The sequence below is a fragment of the Sturnira hondurensis genome, unplaced genomic scaffold (assembly GCF_014824575.4).
Source record: "Sturnira hondurensis isolate 20B ecotype Veracruz unplaced genomic scaffold, ASM1482457v3 Scaffold0008723, whole genome shotgun sequence".
NCBI lineage: Eukaryota > Metazoa > Chordata > Mammalia > Chiroptera > Phyllostomidae > Sturnira > Sturnira hondurensis.
In genome coordinates this window covers 921,486-933,498 of record NW_028081354.1, presented here as the reverse complement: position 1 = coordinate 933,498, position 12,013 = coordinate 921,486, and positions in this window count along the sequence as shown.

The following is a 12,013-nucleotide window of genomic DNA, read 5'->3' as shown; positions in this document are numbered from 1 at the left end:
TGGGAATATTGATGATGGACTCAATTCTCCTTAGAATTCTGAGATTATCGATGTGAAGTGTCTCTAGGGATTCAAAATATCAGAGCTACAATTAGTGTAGCTCAGACAAGGGACCTGATTTGTCCAGGGACGGGGCTAAGGGGCAATTTTCCTTTCCCAAATCTTGGTATCTCAGACTGTCTAGTCCGTGAAAAAAAAAAACACTTTGTGTCCAGGGCTGAGCCCCTAATTTCTGCTCCCTACACTCACCCAACACACCTACTGAGCTGAGATCGTCTCACCCAAATTCCTGTTTATCTCATTAACATTCTCAAGGTGAAAAGTGGCCTCTGTCCTTCTGAGGACTTGTATAATTTTTACACTCTGTTTTTATTTACATTTTGCCTACTTTTAAGCAAGTTTTGGGGGTACTTATGCTTTCTTTTTTCTAGAGAACACATTCTTTTTTTTTCTTTTAGAAAGTATTTCTACTAAACAAGTAATACATGATCATTGCAAGAAAATTACATAAAATACTAAAAACACACATAAGACCATTTTTGCTGCTGACCAGATTCCTTTATTTGCCCAGAAACAGAAACCCAACCAAAGCCATAGGAACCTATGGCTCACAACAGCTGGCACAAGATTGAAAGAAAAACAGCAGGATCAAGATCTTGCAAGATCTTGGAGACTGGAAGTGGAGGCACCAGTACTCACAGCATTTGCTTTCTCTCCTCTCTCCTTGTCTTGGTGTCTCTGCACACTGGCTTCCTTTCTTCTGCAGAGTGATCTCTGCCTCGCAGGAAACAGTGTGTGAAGCAGCCCCAGCTTTCCCGCGGAACCCAGAAGAAGGAGAACTGTATGCTCAGGGGAGGACTCTGCTGGATGCCTACATTTGGCCCCCAAGACTGTTGCCAGGGTAATGAGGGACTACATTGGGCAAATGTACTACCGTGGGCAGCCACACTAGAGTCACAAGGAATGAAGAGGGGTATCTGGCCCAAAGGAAATAGGGAGGGGTGCTGGGCAGGCATAATAACAAACCCACCCCAGCCCTGTTCTCATCAACCAGAAATAACCAAGGGTTAATATTTTGGGGTACTTATTCTTCTGGACCTTTGGGGATGCATATACACATACACATTACTTCCTGCCACCTCCACTCCCCACCCAGTGAGCATGTGTCAAGATACTAAAACAAAAAGTGAGTCAAGGAAAGTCAAATTTATGAAGAGAAAAAGGAAATAATCTTCTCTATTCTGATATTAAAAAGATAACAAAGCAACACCAACATCTCATCTCTCCTTGAACCTGACAGAAAATAAGCCATTGGAGGAGTGAATGGTTTTCTAAGATTAGAGAAAATGGAAGAAGTCACAAGGGAAATAAGGACAGGTTTATTTATAAAACATTAAAACATTTTTAACTTTCTGTTGCTAAAAACAAACCAAAACACCCATACCCTACTCCAAAATCATAGCCAACCATAAAAAGTGAACCTCAGATTGAGGAAATGTTTTGCACACAATGGGTTAATATTTCTGTTATGTGAAGAACACATAAAATTGGTAATAAACAGACTAAGGACACAATAAATGGTCAAAGGAAACAGATGAGACACAATAAACACAGGACAATTTCTACCTCCTAAATAATCAAAGAAAACTAAAAGAGCTTATTTATAACCTTTTAAACTTGAAGTTTAAAAAACTAGTAACACCAAAGACTGGTGTTAGTGTGAGAGCAATGGATTCTTCTACATTGCTGATGGGACAATGACTCAGTAAAACTCTTTTAAAAAGCAACTTGGCAATATGCATCAAAGGCTTAAATAATGTCTAGGCCTTTTGACACAGGAATTCCTCTTTAGGAATCAATTTCAAGGAAATAATGCTAAATTAGGACCAAGCTATATATGCTCCAAGATGTTTGAAAAAATATTTTTGGTGGATGTATACCCATTTGGTGTTCAATTATTTATTTATTTAAACAACAACGATGAAGAAATAGAATGAATTTGAATGTCATATCTGTCACATTTTTTCTTTCCTACTGTTGAAACACGGTACATTTAAAGACACTCAGCCCTGGCCCTGGTTGGTATAGCTCAGTGGATTGAGCGCAGGCCTGAGAACCAGAGAATCGCGGTTCGATTCCCAGTCAGGGCACATGCCTAGGTTGCAGGCTGGTTCCCTGCAGGCCAACTCCCAGCAGGGGACGCACAAAAGGCAACTATACATTGATGTTTCTCTCCCTCTCTCCTTCCCATCTTTTCTAAAGATAAATAAATAAATAAAATTAAAAAAAAAAAAAAGACACTCAGCCCTGGTGGGTGTGGGTCAGTGGGTTGAGCTCCAGCCTGTGAACCAAGAACCCACCAGTCTGACTACGAGTCTGGGCACAGGCTGGGGTTGCAGGCCAGGCCCCCAGTGGGGGGCATGCAAGAGGCAACCTCACATTGATGTTTCTCTCCCTCTCTTCCTCCTTCCCTCCCCCTGTGTCTGAAAGTAAATTTGTTTTTTTAAAAGAGCCATTTGGAGTCAGACAGACATGGGTTCAAACTCCACCCACTTCCATCCCTCACCAGCCGTGGGATCCCGGGCAAGTCACTTCATTGTTTTGAACCCCAGTTTCTTCGTCTACAACATGGCACAATCACACTGGTGATCATACCTGCTTTGTAGCATTATTTTGAAAATGAGACAACTTAGGAAGTTCCTTTCACCCAGTAGGCTCGTTTCCTTGCTGTCACTTGGGTTCTCAGCACGTCCCTGGTACATAATGGGTGCTCAATAAAAATGAGACAGAAGAGTTCTCTTCTTTTCTAGACAGCAGCTGTCCTAGGGCAACTTCTTGTAATATTATTTCTTCTTTCATTCTTGAAGCCTCTATTAAACCTCTAGTAACAGGTTCTATTCAGCTCCAAATTTGGGGGTTTCCTTCTGCCTTCACGGAGCCTAGCCCTACTTCTTATCCTATTAGGAGCAACCCGTCTTAAGAGACTCAGAGAACCCTCCACTATTTACCAGATCTCACTGATCTCTCTTGGCTAATACAGACATATTTTGAAGCAATGGTTCTTGTGCTTTTCTCTGATTCTCAACCCAGAGTACCTTTAATTTTGTATGTGGTAGTGCTGGCAGGCCCAGAGAGGGGCAGTTAGAACAGGGCCTCTGAAGTCTAAGACCTGGCTTACAAAACTGGCTAACCACCAGTTATCTGATCTGGCCCTTCCCCTTTCTGAATCCCAGCTTCCTCATCTGTAAAATAAGGGTAATAGGCCCTGGCCAGGTAGTTCAGTTGGTTCGAACATTGTCCTGATGTGCTGGAGTGGCTGTTTGATCCCTGGTGAGGGCACATTTAGGAATCAACCAATGAACGTATAAATAGTGGAACAACAAATCAGTATCTCTCTCTCTATATAATACCAAAAAATAAAAAAATTCATAAAATAAGGGTAAAGTATCATCTACTCTTATACATGGTGGTTGAGAAGATTCGTGTGAAAAGCTCGGCATCACCCCAGCTCTGTCCCTTCTGCAGACCTTCAAGAGTTGTGTTTTAACAACATGCCCTGAGTTTTCATCAAATGTTGTGAAAATAAGTCACACATGAAACTCAATTTCTTTTTTTTCTAGTATATTTTATTGATTATGCCATTGTCCTATTTCCCCCTTCACTCCCCTCCACCCTGCACACCCCTCCCCCACCATTCCCCCCTCTAGTTTATGTCCATGTGTCACAAGTTCTTTAGATTCTACATTTCCCCTACTATTCCTGCCCTCCCCCTCTCTATTTTCTACCTACCCTCTATGTTATTCTCTGTACCTTCTCCCCCCTTCTCCTCCTCCCACTCCCCTGTTGCTAACCCTCTATGTGTTCTTCATTTCTATGGTTCTGCTCCTAATCTAGCTGTCCTCTTAGTTTGCTTTTGTTTTAGGTGTGGTTGTTAATAACTGTGAGTTTGCTGTCCCTTCACTGTTCATCTTTTTTATCTTCTTTTTCTTAGATAAGTCCCTTTAGCATTTCATATAATAAGGGCTTGGTGATGATAAACTCCTTGAATTTGACCTTATCTGAGAAGCACTTTACCTGCCCTTCCATTCTAAATGAAAGCTTTGCTGGATAGAGCAGTCTTGGATGTAGGTCTTTGGATTTCATGACTTGGAATACTTCTTTCCAGCCCCTTCTTGCCTGTAAGGTCTCTCTTGAGAAATCCGCTGACAGTCTGATGGGAACTCCTTTGTAGGTGCCTGTCCCCTTATCTCTTGCTGCTTCTAGGATTCTCTCCTTCATTTTTTTTAAATTTTATTTATTTATTTATCTTTAGAGGGGAAGGAGATGGAGAGAAACATCAATGTACGGTTGCCTTTTGTGGGTCCCCTGCTGGGAGATGGCCTGCAGGGAACCAGCCTGCAACCCAGTCATGTGCCCTGACTGGGAATCGAACTGCGATCCTCTGGTTCACAGGCCCGTGCTCAATCCACTGAGCTACGCCAGCCAGGGCCATTTTAATCTTGGCTAAGGTAATGATGATGTGCCTTGGTGTGTTCCTTCTTGGATCCAACTTCTTTGGCACTCTCTGAGCTTCCTGGATTTCCTGGAAGTCTATTTCTTTTGCCAGATTGGGGAAGTTCTCCTTTATTATTTGTTCAAATAAGTTTTCCACTTGTTGCTCTTCCTATTCCCCTTCTGGTACCCCTATAATTCGGGTGTTAGAATGTTTAAAGATGTCCTGGAGGTTCCTAAGCCTCTCACTTTTTTGAATTCTTGTTTCTTCATTCTTTTCTGTTTGGTCATTTTTTTCTTCCTTCTGGTCCACTCCCTTGATTTGAGTCCCAGATTCCTCTCCATCACTATTGGTTTCCTGGGCATTTCCCTTCATTTCTATTAGTTTAGCCTTCATTTATTCCTCTAATTTGTGACTAAAATCAACCAGTTCTGTGAGCATCCTGATCACCAGTGTTCTGAACTGTGCATCTGATAGGTTGGCTATCTCTTGGTTGCTAAGTTGTATTATTTTTGGAGCTTTGATCTGTTGTTCTGTTTGGGCCATAATTTTTTGGTCAGGTCATGCCTGTAAAGTTGGAGGGGCGGAGCCTTAGGTGTTCACCAAGGCGGGGAGACCCAGTTGCTGGGTTATGATGCTGTATGTGGTGGCAGGGTTAGAGAGGGGCAATGACGCTTGTTCCATGCTCTCTCTCGGATTTCGGTCCCCTATGCTGCTTCCCACAAGCAAACCTGCCCCCCCCTGGAGCCAGCTCCCAGGTGTGTGGGCCCGTGCACCCGCCAGGCCCCTGTGGGTCTGTCCAGCAAACTCTCTGTGAGCCTGGGAGCTTCTCCTGGCACCTTGACCCTGAAAGTTTTTCCAATTGGTGCTTTTAGGCTCTAATTCCTGTCTCTGGGGCCCTAGCCTGCACCGTCTGTCTCACTGCTCGCTCCTTTGCCTGGTTTATCTGCATGCAAATGTGTGACTGCGGTCAGCCAGCTGCCTTGAGCCCTCACTGGGTCCAACCGTTGACACCCCACACTGGGGATCTGCCAACCACTCCTGAGTGCCTCGGTAGGTCCAGCCGATTTTTCCTGCCTGACCTAGCTCAGCCAGCTGCTGACTCCGCCCCTCTTACCGGTCTGGCTGAATGGTTCGTTGTTGTCAGACTTCCATACAGTTCAATTTTCTGTGTTTTGGTTGCATTTTTGTTACTAAAACTTTGTTGTCTTTAAACTTGGTTGTGTGAGGAGGCATGGTGTTTCCACCTACACTTCCATCTTGGTCAGAAGTTTCTGAAACTCAATTTCTATTTGCTGTCATATTTATGGAGAATATTATCAATATATGACTTGAATTGAGAATTTTCTTCAGCATAAGAAATTATTGGAATTTTTACCAGGAAAACTGGGAGATGCCCTTTTTCTTTCATATCAAATGTTCTGAGACTGATCTGTCTTATCTCCACTTTGGCTTGGCTTTCAGGAAGCTTAGAGCTAAATCTGGTGCTTAATAATCCTGTTGGACTTAACTTTACATTTGTATCTTAATGAAACTCATTGTACACATCCTTAATTTTAAATTTTCTCAAATTCTTTTGAGGAAGGAAGGAAAGAAAAAGAAAAGAAAAGAGGGAGGGAAGGAAGGAAGGGAAGGAAGTAGGTATGGTTTGAAAAGTGTGCTTGGCGTGCCATACGAACACGGTACCTGCTAGAATATAGGTTTGGTTTCTCTTACAAATACCAAAAGTAATTGTGACTTACATAAAATGAAAGTGTATAACAATCTGGCTGTAAGCAGTGAGTGGTGTGATGACTACAAGGTAAGAGGGATTCTGGCTCCTTAGCTTGTCGTTCCACTGTTCCTATGGTGTTGTCTTTGACCATGTTTTAAGATGGCTTACCACCATGTTTCATCTCAGCCGGGGCAAGTGGGAACGTGGAAGGCACACCCATTGGGGCGCATCACCTCAGAGTTACATACATCTCTTCTTCTTGGTCAGAACCTAGTCACATGGTCACATCTAAGTGCAAGGGAAGCTGGGATATTTTGTTTTTCAGAGGCATATGTCCAACTTAAAAATCAGGAGTTCTATTAACTATAGAAGAAAATTAATATTTCGCAGGACATCCACCAGTTTATGCCACATCCACGGTCTCAGATGTATTTCTTTGCACATGACTGCATTCTGTCTACCTCAATTTCATTCTCGATTTCTCTAATCAGTCCAGCCTCCATGCTGCTATCAGAGTGCTTTCTGATTCAGAGTGCTATTATGGCATCCTCTGCTCACACACCACCCCTGGCTCCCTACTACTCGGAAAAGTGATCCTCAAACTTTACTATGAATCAAGAGTCACCTGATGGGCATATTAAAACAGAGATGGCTGGGCCACAGGTTTCTGACTCACTAGGTCTAGGACCTGAGAATTTGCATCTTTATTAAATTCCTAGGTGATGCTGATGCTACTGGTCCAGAGACCACACTTTGAGAACTGCTGACCTCAAGAACAAAGCCTACGCTTTTAAGATTTTTTCAGACAGAGGGGAAGGGAAGGAGAAAGAGAGGGACAGAAACATCAATATGTGTTTGCCTCTCATGCACCCCCAACTGGGAACCTGGCCTGCAACCCAGGCATGTGCTCTGACTAGGAATTGAACCAGCAACCCAGTAGGTTCACAGGCCTGTGCTCAGTCCACTGAGCCACATCAGCCAGGGCCAAAGCCTATGCTTCTTAATCTGCTGTTCACAAACTGTCCCAGCTTAGTCTCAACCTAGTTTCCAGCTTCATTCCTAGCCTTCCCCTCCCCTCCACCCAGGGCTCCAGTCACACTGAAGTTTTCACCTCCCTCTAAACAGGCCAGCTGTTCACACCTCTGTGCCTTGCTGTTCCTTTTGTCTAGAATGTTTTCTGCTCTCTGGCACCCTCCCTCCTTTTCACATCCTCCCTCACCCTTTTCTGACCCTCTAAGCTGTTAAATCATTCTCTACCCCATGTCCCTGCAGACTATGTACTTTATTCTATTATTGCCCTTACTGCCTTGTATTTTTGCCTGCTCAGCTATCTTCCCTTATCTGCGGCCTTTGTCACCTGCATTGCTTTCAACCATGGCAACAGGGTCACTGAGGAAACAGAAATATGAATGTGGAAATGGAGGCAAGGAGATTGGGTGACTAAATGAACTAGGAGGGGGAAGAGATGAAATGATGAGTTCATACACCATGGAGTGAGTCATGGTCCATTTGTGCTTGGTTCTCTTCACTGTGTCCTGAGCACCAGATAAGGAATTTACTCTCTGACCAGATTTCCACAAAATTCCAAGTTCTGGCCATCTCTCCCTTTTTAGCAGGAGTCAGCTGAGATCCCATATCCACTGAGTTGGTCCTCCAGAGTGTTCAGGGGCTGGCAGGGGTTGGGGATGCACGTGGGTCACGTCCCAGCTCAGAGCTTAGCCTCCACCCAATCACCCTTCTTTTCACTTACTCTGGAGTTTCTGGAAGTCAGCTGTAAGCCATTTGGGACTCTGGAGAAACAACTTCAGGGCCAAGGCTTTCTGACCAAACTAGTGATGTGTCAGGACTGTTTCAAATTAAAATTGGAGCTTTGAGATGCTGGAACTAATCTCCTCATTTCTCACTGAGAACCCAACTTCCTCCAAAGCTCATAAAGGAGGTCCCCTCTGGCCCCAGCAAACATGGATATGGTTATAAGAAGAGACTCCCTGTGCTGCTGTGGTTGCCACCTCTGTCAGGGATTGTGCATTCTGGGGCTGGTAACTGTTCCCGCAACCAGGCTGTAGAGCCTCAGAAGGCATGGTGCTTCTTTGAGCCTAGCGTGCTTTCCTGCAGGGTAGGACACTACTACTCATCTGTCGGTGTGTGGTAAGCACCAAATAAGACATGGGAGTAAACTTTGATTGACCAGCGTCACCCTGATAAATTCTATTAGAAAGAAAAGACATGGGATTAAAGGGCCCAGCACAGACCCAGGCAGGTACCAGGTGTGCAACATACATCACTTCGTGCTCACAGCTGATACTTAAAAGTTGTCCTTCCCTACTGAACCAGGCCCAGTAGGTGTCCTCGGGTTTTCCCTTCTACAGCAATGTGTTAACAATCAGGATAAGGCTATGCTCCAAGAAATGTCGCAAGGTGATTTTGTCATTGTGCGAACATCAGAGTGCACTTACACAGGCCTAGATGGCATAGCCATCTATACACCTATGCTACATGGTCTATAGCCTACCGCTCCTAGGCTAGAAATCTGTATAGTATGTTACTGAACTAAATACTATAGGCAATTATAACACAATGGTGTTTGAATCTAAATGTAGGAATGATACAGTAAAAATATGGTGTAAATGATTTTAAAAATTACACAGTGTGTGACATCTGTAGAGGGCACCTACCATGAATATTTGGAACTTGCAGGATTGGAAGTTGCCCCAGGTGAGTCAGTGAGCAAGAGATGAGTGAATGTAAAGGCCAAGGACATTACTGTACACTACTGTAGACTTTATAAATACTGTGCATTTAGATTACACTAAATTTATTTAAAAATACTTTTTTCTTAAAAAGTAAATTAAACTTAGCTTACTATAACTTTTACTTTATAAACTTTTTAATTTTTTAACTTTTCAACTGTTTTGCAATAACACTTAGCTTAAAATACAAACATGTGCCCTGGCTGGTGTGGCTCTGTGGACTGAGCGCTGGCCTGCGAATCAAAAGGTTGCCCATTCCATTCCTGGTCAGGGCACATGCATGGGTTGCAGGCCAAGTCCCCAGTAGGGGTGTGTGAGAGGCAACTAATCAATGTTTTTCTCCTTCCTTTCCCCTCTCTCTAAAAATAAATAAAAATAAAATAGTTAAAAACATTGTTTTTAAATTTTTTTTTTAGTAACAAATTATTTATTTTTTAGAGAGAGGGGAAGGGAGAGAGAGGTGGAGAAAGATCAATGTGTGATTGCCTCTTGAGCACCCGTACTGGGGACCTGGCCCACAACTCAGGCATGTGCCCTGACTGGGAATTGAACTGGCAACCCTTTGATTGGGAGGTCAGCTCTCAATCCACTGAGCCACACCAGCCAGGGCCACTTCCTTTTATTTATTTATTTATTTTCTTTTGAGATTTAATTTATTTATCTTTAGAGAGGAAGGGAAGGAGAGAGAGAGAGAAATATCAATGTATGGTTGCCTCTTGTGTGTTCCCTGCTGGGAACTGGCCTGCAACTCAGGCATGTGCCCTGACTGGGAATCGAACCACAATCCTTTGGTTCACAGGCCCATGCTCAATCCACTGAGCGACACCAGCCAGGGCCACTTTCTTTTTTTTTTTAAATCAGAGATTTAGCCTGGCTGATACAGGTCAATGGATTGAGTGCAGGCTGGGAACCAAAGGGTTGTAGGTTTGACTCCCAGTCAGGGCACATGCCTGGGTTGTGAGCCAAGTCCCAAGTGAGGGGAAACCACACATTAATATTTCTCTCCCTCTCTTCCCTTCCCCTCTCTCTAAAAAATAAATTTTAAAAAGATACAATTTTTTTAAAAATCAGAAATTTGTTTGTAAGTAGATAATGCACCATGAAGACATCTGCCTATTAATGAAAACCTTTTGGTGTTGGGTGTCCACAGTTTTTAACTCTTTAAGGAGCTTGTTGAGGTCTGAAAAAGCTTCTGCTAAACCCTCCTTCACTATGAATTTTCTTGGAGTTTTTCTTATGGGACTTATCATTTATGTGGTATGTTTTTGGCCAAAACATTACGCAGTATATGACTATACTTATAACATTACCTTCCCCTTCTCACAATTCTACTTAGGTTTGGTGCCTCAGGTCCCATCCTAACTCCTCTGCAAAGCTGTCTGCGTTCCTGGAACTCTCTACCAATGGTGCCTACCATTCTCATGATCTGGCTAATGAATGTGGAGATGAGTGGTTAATTAAGAACAGGGGACTTCTGGCCAAGATGGAGGCATAGGTAGAAACACTGTGCCTCCTTGCACAACCAAGTTTAAAGACAACAAAGTTTTAGTAACAAAAATGCAACCAAAACACAGAAGATTGAACTGTACGGAAGTCCGACGACAACAACAAACCATTCAGCCTGACCCCATCACAACACAGCCACTGGGTCACCCCGCCCTGGTGAACACCTAAGGCTCCGCCCCTCTGACTTTACAGGCATGACCTGACCAAAAAATTATGGCCCAAACAGAACAACAGATCAAAGCTCCAAAAATAATACAACTTAGCAACCAAGAGATAGCCAACCTATCAGATGCACAGTTCAGAACACTGGTGATCAGGATGCTCACAGAACTGGTTGATTTTAGTCACAAATTAGAGGAATAAATGAAGGCTAAACTAATAGAAATGAAGGGAAATGCCCAGGAAACCAATAGTGATGGAGAGGAATCTGGGACTCAAATCAAGGGAGTGGACCAGAAGGAAGAAAAAAATGACCAAACAGAAAAGAATGAAGAAACAAGAATTCAAAAAAGTGAGAGGCTTAGGAACCTCCAGGACATCTTTAAACGTTCCAACATCCGGATTATAGGGGTACCAGAAGGGGAAGGAAACAGCCACGAGTGGAAAACGTATTTGAACAAATAATAAAGGAGAACTTCCCCAGTCTGGCAAAGGAAATAGACTTCCAGGAAATCCAGGAAGCTCAGAGAGTCCCAAAGAAGTTGGACCCAAGAAGGAACACACCAAGGCACATCATAATTACATTAGCCAAGATTAAAATGGAGGAGAGAATCCTAGAAGCAGCATGAGATAAGGGGACAGTCACCTACAAAGGAGTACCCATCAGACTGTCAGCGGATTTCTCAAAAGAGACCTTACAGGCAAGAAGGGGCTGGAAAGAAGTATTCCAAGTCATGAAATCCAAAGACCTACAGCCAAGATTGCTTTATCCAGCAAAACTTTCATTTAGAATGGAAGGACAGATAAAGTGCTTCTCAGATAAGGTCAAGTTCAAGGAGTTCATCATCACCAAGCCCTTATTATATGAAATGCTAAAGGGACTTATATAAGAAAAAGAAGATGAAAAATATGAACAGTGAAAGGACAGCAAACTCACAGTTATTAACAACCACACCTAAAACAAAAGCAAACTAAGAGGACAGCTAGATTAGGAGCAGAACCATAGAAATGGAGATTACATGGAGGGTTAGCAACAGGGGAGTGGGAAGAGAAGGGGGGAGAAGGTACAGAGAATAAGTAGCATAGAGGGTAGGTAGAAAATAGATGGGGGGAGGCAAGAATAGTATGGGAAATATAGGATCTAAAGAACTTGTGACACATGGACATAAACTAAAGGGAGGGAATGGTAGGGGAGGGGTATGCAGGGTAGAGGGGAATGAAGGAGGGGATGGGACAACTGTAATGGCATAATCAATAAAATGTATTAAAAAGAAAAAAAAAGAACAGGGGCTCTGCAGCTGGGCTGCCGCGTGTGGCTGCACAGACTGTGCACTGCCGGAGCCTAGGGGCAGCACTCAGGCTGTAGGCAAGTGGGCCCCAATGAGTTGTGTA